At 34.7% G+C, this 8816-nt stretch overlaps 1 non-coding gene and 1 pseudogene across 1 annotated transcript; both read left to right on the top strand.

Moving 5' to 3' along the window:
- Nucleotides 1-3258: 3258 nt before the first annotated feature.
- LOC102823256 lies at nt 3259-8284 on the top strand (annotated as a pseudogene).
- On the top strand, nt 7004-7077 carry TRNAN-GUU. The gene has a single exon. It is a non-coding gene; the product is annotated as a tRNA-Asn (tRNA).
- Nucleotides 8285-8816: the final 532 nt, after the last annotated feature.

The following is an 8816-nucleotide window of genomic DNA, read 5'->3' as shown; positions in this document are numbered from 1 at the left end:
GGGTTGCTATACCAACTCGAAGTCACCTAACAACAAGAATTTTAAAAATTACTTCCTGAGAAAAATAGAGAATTTTTTTTTTTTTTTATTGTGAATTGAATGAAGATATTGTTGTTGTTGTTGCTGTTGTTAGGTGCCCTCGAGACAGTACTGACTCATAACAACCTTATGCACAGGAGAACGAAACACTGCCTGATCCTGAGGCAACCTCACTATTGTTGCCACGCTTTTTAAGCCCATTGAAGCTGCCACTTTGCCAATCCCATCTCACTGGGGGAATGAAGATATAGAGCAGATAAAAAGTTTTACATTAAAAAAAATCATAAAATGTGTTTCATCTCAATGATAGCAAACTCCTCATTGTAACATAACTTACGATACTCCTCCCTGTTTGTCATGTTTTCATTTCTTCATCTTTACCCACACTTCAGACTTTTGTCCATAGGTAAACACTACCCTTGTTATCTCACAAAAGCTACCATTCTAAGGTGTGCATACCTCACTAATGTTGTCATCCCTATATACCTATCTATTGCTTGGCTAAAAGTTGAGCCATGGGGGTGGGTTCAGTTCCAGATCTGAAGGATGACTGAGGACCTTAGTTTCAGGGTTTCACCAATTTCTATCTGACAAATAAGCTTGTGGTTTTTGTTTCTTTTGGTTTTGAATTTTGTACAATAGATCACATTAGAAGTTCCTGGATAGACTATAGAAGTATTTTTAATTCCATATTTTATCACTTAATTTTTAAAATTTATAAATAATATTTTTATCAAAATAAATTAGAACAAATGAATATGGTGTTAGAGGTATAGTAAATAAAAATAATTGCAAACTGGAATAATCTAGATAATCTTAAATATTTGTAAATTGATATTAATAAAATTAATTGACATAACACTAATATAAATAGCAATGTACTGATGATGTCAAGAGACAGATTATTTAACAAATATTGTCTCTGAATGAAATTTCAGAGCCCAAAGAAACAGGACAATTAACATGCACTCAATTCCAGCATGTGTTGAATAGATTTACATCATTGTTTTTTGTTTTTTTTTTAATTCATTTTTAAAAATAGAAGTGAAAATAGAAGTGCCTGCTGGGTTGATAATTGAGAGACAAACATAAAAAAAAAATTGTATGCTTTGGTCAGGTCTCCAGGAAAGCAGTCGTTGGAAAATAGCATGTGATGTTTGTAGACTAATGAAAGGACCATTTTTCAGAGGAGAGAAAAGCACACTTAAAAATTATATTGGTTGAAGGAGAGGAGGTGTTAAATGACAGAGATGAAATTTTAATTTTATCAGCAAGAAAAGTAACAGCTCTGATTAATATTTGAAAAGCAAATTAATGAAAAGTAGGTAGATATTTATATTGAAGGATGAACAGATATTTGATATAGTATATTGTTGTACTCACATATTATTCCAACTTCCTCAGTCTGACAGTGATCAAGCTTGAAGTCATGATTAATTGAATATTACAAGTAATTGGAATGTGACAGTTGGAAAAAAAAAAATACATTTGTAGTTTAAAAGCTTGGCCTTAATGACAGAAATAATGGCAGAGATCATATGATGGATTTTGCAAGACCAGTGACCTATTCATTGGAAATGCTTTTTTCAATTAATATAAACAGTGACTATATAAGTGATCTTGTCCATATAGAATAGACAGGAATCACATTGACCATTGCTGTTGTTGTTAAGTGCCTTGGAGTTGATTTTAACTCATAGAAACCCTGTATAGGGTTTCCTATGATTAGCTGATGAGTTTCAAACACCGAACTATGGTTCAAACCATCCTTGCAGTCCAGTGCATTAACGAACATCTTCAAACCAGGTTTCCTCTAATTGACTGTATTTGTAAGAAAAAGATGATGGGAAAAACTCAAATGAAAATCGTCAGAACAAGGCCGGGGCTCACTGCAGAACAGATCATCAGTTGCTCACCTGCAAGTTCAAATTCAAGTTGAGGAAAATTAAAGTAAGTCCATTAGAACTCAAATACAACCTTGAGTATTGGTTTCATTATTGTTAGGTGCCAAAGAGTCAGTTCTGTACCAATATCACAAATGTTGCTACGTATGAGTCCATTGCTGTTGCCATGGTGCTATTACATCTAATTGGATGGTCTTCCTCTTTTTCTCTGACCCTCTAATTTACCAAACATGATATCACTCTTCAGGAATTGGTCCCCCCTGACAATATTTCAGAAATATGAGAGGTGAATTCTGGTCATCCTGACTTCCAAGGAGCATTCTGGCTGTGCTTCTTCTAATACAGATTGGTTTGTTCATTTGGTAGTCAATGGCACTTTCAATATACTCCTCTAACCATAACAAAAATGCATAAATTCTTCTATGGTCTCCTTTATTCACTGTTCAACTTTCACAGCATATGAGGCTATTGAAGATACCATGGCTTGGGTCAGGTGCACGCTAGTCCTCAAATTGACATCTTTACTCTTTAATGAGGTCTTGTGCAGAGATTTGCCTAATGCAATACATCCTTTGATTTCTTGACTGTTGCTCCCATGTTTGTTGATGGTTTATCTGAGCAAAATAAAGTCTTCAATAACTTCAATTTATTCTCCATTTGTATGTTTATTCTTACAGTGCTGAGGATTTTTGTTTTCTTTACATTGAGGTGCAACCCATACTGTGGTTTCTGATATTCATCAGTAAGTATTTTAAGTCCTCTTTGCTTTTATTAAGAAAAAGTTATATAATCTGCATATCGCAGGTTGTTAATGAGTCTTCCTCCAATACTGATGTCACGCTTTACTTCATATAATATTTCATCTTATTATGCTCAGCATACATATTGAATAAGTATGGTGAAAGAACACAAACCTGGCATATATCTTTCTGAATTTTAAACCTTTCAGTGTTCCCTTATTTTGTTGGAAAACTGCCTCTTAGTCTATGCACAGGTTTCTCATGAACATAATTAAGTGTTGCAGAATACTGTTTCTCAGCAATGTTGTCCATAGCTTCTCATGATCCACACAAACAAAAGCCTTTACTTACCTTTCTGGTATTCTCTGCTTTCAACCAAGATTCATCTGAGGTCAGCAATGTTATCCCTCGTTCCATGTCCTCATTTGAATCTGAATTAAATTCTGACAGGTCTCTGTCAATGTATATTTGCAGTCATTTATTGATTATCTTTAGTATAATTTCACTCATATGAAATATTAATGTTATTATCCAATGATTTCTTTAGGACACCTCTCTTTGGAATGGGCACAAATATGGATATCATCCAGTCATTTGATCAGGTAACTGTCTTCTGAATTTCTTGACAAAGATAAGTGAGTGCCTCCAGTTTTACAGCAATTTGTTGAAAGATTTCCATTTGTAGTCCATTAAATCCAGGAACTTTGTTGTTGTTTGTCAATGAGTTCAATGCATTTTGGAATTCTCCCATCATTATACAACCTCTTGAAATGGTTGAACACTGACCATTTCTTTTTTTTGGTACGGTGACCCTGCATAATCCTTCCATCTTTGATTCTTTTTTACTTCATTCAATATTCTGCTCATAGAATTGTTCAATATTGCATGTCAAGGTTTGAATTTTATATTAAGTTCCTTCAACTTGAGAAATACTGAGCATGTTTTTCCCCTTTGGTTTTCTAACTCCAGGTCATTGCATATTTGACTCTGTCTTCTAGAGCTGCTCTTTGAAATTCTCTATTGAGCTCCTTCTTTACCTCCTCATTTCTTCCATCTTCTTTAACATCTCTATGATAGAGAACAATTTTCAGAGTTTTTTCTGACATCCATTTTAGTCTTTTCCTTCTTTTTTGACTTCTTAATTACCTTTTGCTTTATTCCTATATGATGTTCTTGATGTCATCCTATAATTCTTCTGGTTTTCAGTCTCGCATGTCTAATGCACCAAATCTGTTCTTCACATGATCTCTAAATTCAGGTAGGATATGTTCAGGTTCATGTGTTGGCTCTCATGGACTTGTTTTAATTTTCTTTAGCTTCAGCCTGAACTTGCATATTAGGAATTGAAGGTCTGTTCTGCAGACCATTGGCCTTTGAATTTTTCAATATTCAATATTGGTGCTCTCTGACAATTTTTCACTGTTATTCATAATATTTTAAGTCATTAAATATTTGGAAGTATTATCCTAGTCAGTCTTCATCTGGAAGCTCATCTGAAACCTATCTGCCATAGATGACCCGGCTGGTATCAAAAATACTGATGGCATAGCTTCCAAAATCATAGTAACATGCAAGTCACCACAGTACACCAAACTGATAGATGAGTGGCAGAAGCTTGAATATGGCCTACTGGAATACAGAGACCATCTCAAGAATAGTTTTGACACACTTAACACCAATTAAAAAAAAAAAAAGATTGTTTGAGTTGTGGTATGACATAAAGAACATTGTACATGAAGAATGCAAAAAGTTACTAAGAAATAAGGAATGGATGGTCAAAGATAACTACTATAGCTTATAACAAGCAACTTGTTGTCGTTATGTGTCATCAAGTTGATTCCACGCATGCGGACCTGGTATGGGATGTCTGGCATAACTGGTAAACCTTCAACTTTATAGCTCAAACCAACTTTGCAGTCCAGTGCTTATTGTACTGCACAACATTAGATATAGAAAATTGGACTATTGTTCTTCAAACTCAATCTCTCCCAGTAGATAATACTAAGAACATTATGGATATGTTGTTGATGTTGTTAAATGCCATCGAGTTGGTTTTGACCCATAGTGACCCTCTATTAAGTTTCCAAGGAGCAGCTGATGAACTTGAACTGGCAACTTTGTAGTTCAAACCGACTTTGCAGTCTACAGCATTTATCCACAGCACCATACCAGGGCTCCATTATGGATATGTTGTTGTTGTTAGGTGCCATTGAGTCTATCTCAACCCATAGTAACCCTGTACAGAGTTTCTAAGAAGCAGCTGGTGAACCCACCTTGCAGTTCAAACTTGCAGTATGGCTCATTAACCCACAGCACCACACCAGGAGTCCTATTATGGATATAGACAGGCTTAAAAAGAAGATTAAGGAATTGTCTAAAATTGAGACAAAGCACCAAATATTTAAATATAGAAGAATTTATGTCAACCATCATGTTGTATATAATCATTACAGAAAATTTATAAGGGGATAAAAACAAGCTGGCTCCTGAGTTACAGGACTTGCTACAGAAACTTGTCCTAAATATAGTCCAGTTGAGTATTAGTTAAGAACATAATAGAATTATTATTAAAAGAGAAAATCCTTACACTGTGAACTTATTCTTGCCTAGTCTGCAAAGAACAATGAAACCAAATGTGGTGGTGGTAGTTATGTGCCATAGAGTTGGCTCCAACTCATAGCAACCCACGTAGGGTTTCTGAGGCTGTAAATCTTTAAGGGTACAGAAAGACTCATCTTTCTCCCATAGAACCACTGGTAGTTTCAAACTGCTGACCATAAGACTAGCAGTCCAACTACAGTGTAATTTTATCAGCTTGTTACCTTGGGACACAAATGATGGATCAAGAAATGCTGGTGTTACAGAGAGAACCTGAAACAAAAGGAGTGGAATTCACAGCTAAGTTTCAGAATCTGTATTAGGAAGTTTCTGAAGTTGAAATCCTTAAAGATACCTTTCCATAACAGATGACTAATCCAGAAATAATTGTGAGGGAAAGTGGAAGTATATAAAAATATCATGGAAGAAAATAAAAATCTTTGGGTATTAACAACGTGGAAAAAATCATCAAATATAATAATAAAAATATATTGATAGAAATTTTGAAGAGATTCAAGCTGGAATATTTCACTTCATGAAAGAATTCCTTTCCAGGCAGAACCAACTAGGAACTATTAAAATACTTCATGTAAATATTCTAAATCAGGAAGCCATCTTCAGGAAGATGCTGAGAAGCTAGCTAATAGCAACTTCTTCTAATGTTGAAGAAGTTAATATTTTATAGCATAAATTAAAGGAAGTGATTTCTGAACAATGTTGTTGCTGTTGATAAGTGTCATCAAGTCGATTCCAACCCATGGGTGACCTTGCATAGTGTTTCCGAGGAGTAGCTGGTGAGCTTGAACTGCCGACCTTACAGATCAAAAGGCTTTGCAATCTGGTGCATTAACCCACAGCACAACACCAAGACTCCTCTGAACCATGAAATCTCCTAATTATAAATACTGAGATATGGAATACATGCGAGACACTTGAGAAAATGACAAGAAAACTGTAAAGAGCATATGAGTCACAGCCAAAGCAAGAAAGGAAAGAGTGTTGCCATGACTTCCAGTCTCAGAGCTGTTTAGATAATTTTCCTCACTATGATCCCTCTTCTTGCAAAGATATAATTCAACAACCTCTTTTAGAACAGTTGAAGTAGTGTTGTTACAAACTATGTAGTGGTCAAGAAAAGTAAGAACATCAGATACTTTGGACTTTGAAATGGTTGTGCTGGTACACAGTGCTGCTTGATGCCTTTCATCTGAATTTCCTCAGAAAAATTCTAAAACTAAGATTGACACTTTACTCATTTGTAGCTAACCAAATCCATGCTTCATATGAAAAATTAAAATGTGGAGAAATAAAAGATGACACTTTGGATGAGACAAGAGAACAAAAGTACTCAGGTCCCAAAGGTGACCTTGAACCAGGAATGTGCCTTTCATGTTGCATCAGGATGGGTGATTATCTAAGTATACAAGATAATAGTGTTTAACACTTGTATTCCAAGAACATGCCACACTCCAGGGAATACCCCACATTACCCCTGACTCGATATACTTCATCCACAAATAGTACTGTAATTTCAAGTGATTCCAGATCAGAATTTTTGAATATGTATTCTGATGACCTCGACTGTGGATCACACTGTGGAAAAAGGAAGATACAAGGTCACCTTCTACTATGATAAAAACTCAAGACAACAGTTCAGTTTATGACAATATTTCCTTTTGAGGCTCTATGAGTGACAATAAAGCCATATTTAATGTAAACAGTGTCTCTGTGGTGCAATTGGTTAGCGTGTTCGGCTGTTAACTGAAAGGTTGGTGGTTCAAGTCTACCCAGAGACATTCATGTTTACAGAGTATTTAAGCGAAAGGGACTAGAAATACTGGAATAACAAAGAAAAAGAAAGTGCTGCAGGAGATGCTACTATTCCTGTAAAATCCCCTCTTTCTGTAACTACTGTAAAATCAGTACAAAATAACTAATGAGAAAGAGGTGGAGGCTGAATTTCTCAGATTATCTTTGGGGTTTAAGTGTGACTGGTTTATCTTGGAGAAATGAGTGAAGCTTGAAGAGAGGTACTGTGACTTACCAGAAAAAAAAAAAAAAAAAATTGAAGAAGAAAAATCACCAAGTGTGTAAAGCTATTAGAATCTTTAACATTTCTATGTGAAAATGACAACCAGACTAAGTAATTATTAAGAAGCTGGGCAGAACATAACATTTCTTAGCCAGTGCACAGTACAAATGGTCACTATAGGGTCGAGATTTTGGGAAACATTAATCAGGAAAACCAGATTACTAAGCAATTGAAGTGATGATTCAGCATGTAGAAACTTGAAAAGAATGTATGCCAAAAAGAATGCTGAAATGGAAGAAATGAAATGGATACTTTTGCAGAATAAAAGATATTTTAACCCTCTCAGAGATGAAGTTGACTGCCAAATTTAAAAACGTTCAGATCTCTATACTCTAAATCATTTTCTCTTCAAAGGGTAGCCATTGCCACTTTGTTCAGAAGTACTGAAAATGCGTGAATGGTGAAAGGACTGGAAAATAATGACTGCTTCAGTAGGAAGTTAAGCAGCTGGTATATTTTAGTGTCAAAGCAAAGTCAACAGCATCCCTCTTTACATCTATTTATTAGCACCTATTCTTGGGCAACTGCTCAAGAAGAAAAATGTGAACTAAAAAGTAAATACAACTCAGAACTACTGAGAAGAAATAACAGAAAAGACAAGGATGTCAAGTCTCTCTGAAATGAGAAATAATCCAACAAAATAGGATGTTTCTTTCATTTCTGGCTCAATAGCTTCCTGGACAACAAATCTCAAGACTTGCCTAAGAAAAGTTAATAACGCACTCTGGATTTCTACTGTATCCATTACACTATTTGCAGTGTTGTTGAACTTCCTCACAGGATTGTTTCTCCAAAAGTCTGTGGATATAAAACCTACACAGAATGGAACCCCTAAATGTCCCTATAATATGTCTTGTGGTCACCATCAGTGTGACTTTAGCATATCCAAACATGTACATTTTGATTTTTAAATTTCAGCATCTAAAATCTGTAAATGAATAACTTTTAGCAAGAAGAGAACAGCATAGAATCAGAGATTCTCAATACAACTGTTCACTATTTTATGTTACTTCCTCATGTAATCATCTTTCCACCTAAAATACAATGAGGTGAAAGTCTGTCTATGATTATTCAATGATCTTTTCAAGGAAGAAATAGTGCATATTTTTTTTACTTGTTGAATTTATTTAAATAAAGATATGTTCAAATATTTTTTATGAAAGGAAAAAAGGAAGGAAATAAATTATCAAAATAGATGTCAGAAAAGTCTCTGGAACTTCTTGAAAGTACAATAAAAACAAATGGAAGAAATTCTGAAGTAAAAGAGCTGAACATGATATTGTAAAGGGTAGCTTGAGGAGACACAGTAGAGTATATAAATGAAATGTACAAAGAATTGGAGTGAGAACATAAAAAAGAAAGAACACACTTAGCCTCAAGTTACATTATTAGAAGATATTTTTTGAAAAATATTATATTAGGTATGAAGTATCTAAAGAAAAT

Source organism: Chrysochloris asiatica, unplaced genomic scaffold (genome assembly GCF_000296735.1).
Source record: "Chrysochloris asiatica unplaced genomic scaffold, ChrAsi1.0 scaffold00153, whole genome shotgun sequence".
Taxonomy (NCBI): Eukaryota; Metazoa; Chordata; class Mammalia; order Afrosoricida; family Chrysochloridae; genus Chrysochloris; species Chrysochloris asiatica.
Note: the sequence above shows the minus strand (reverse complement) of the source record. Positions and strands in the feature narration are given on the sequence as shown.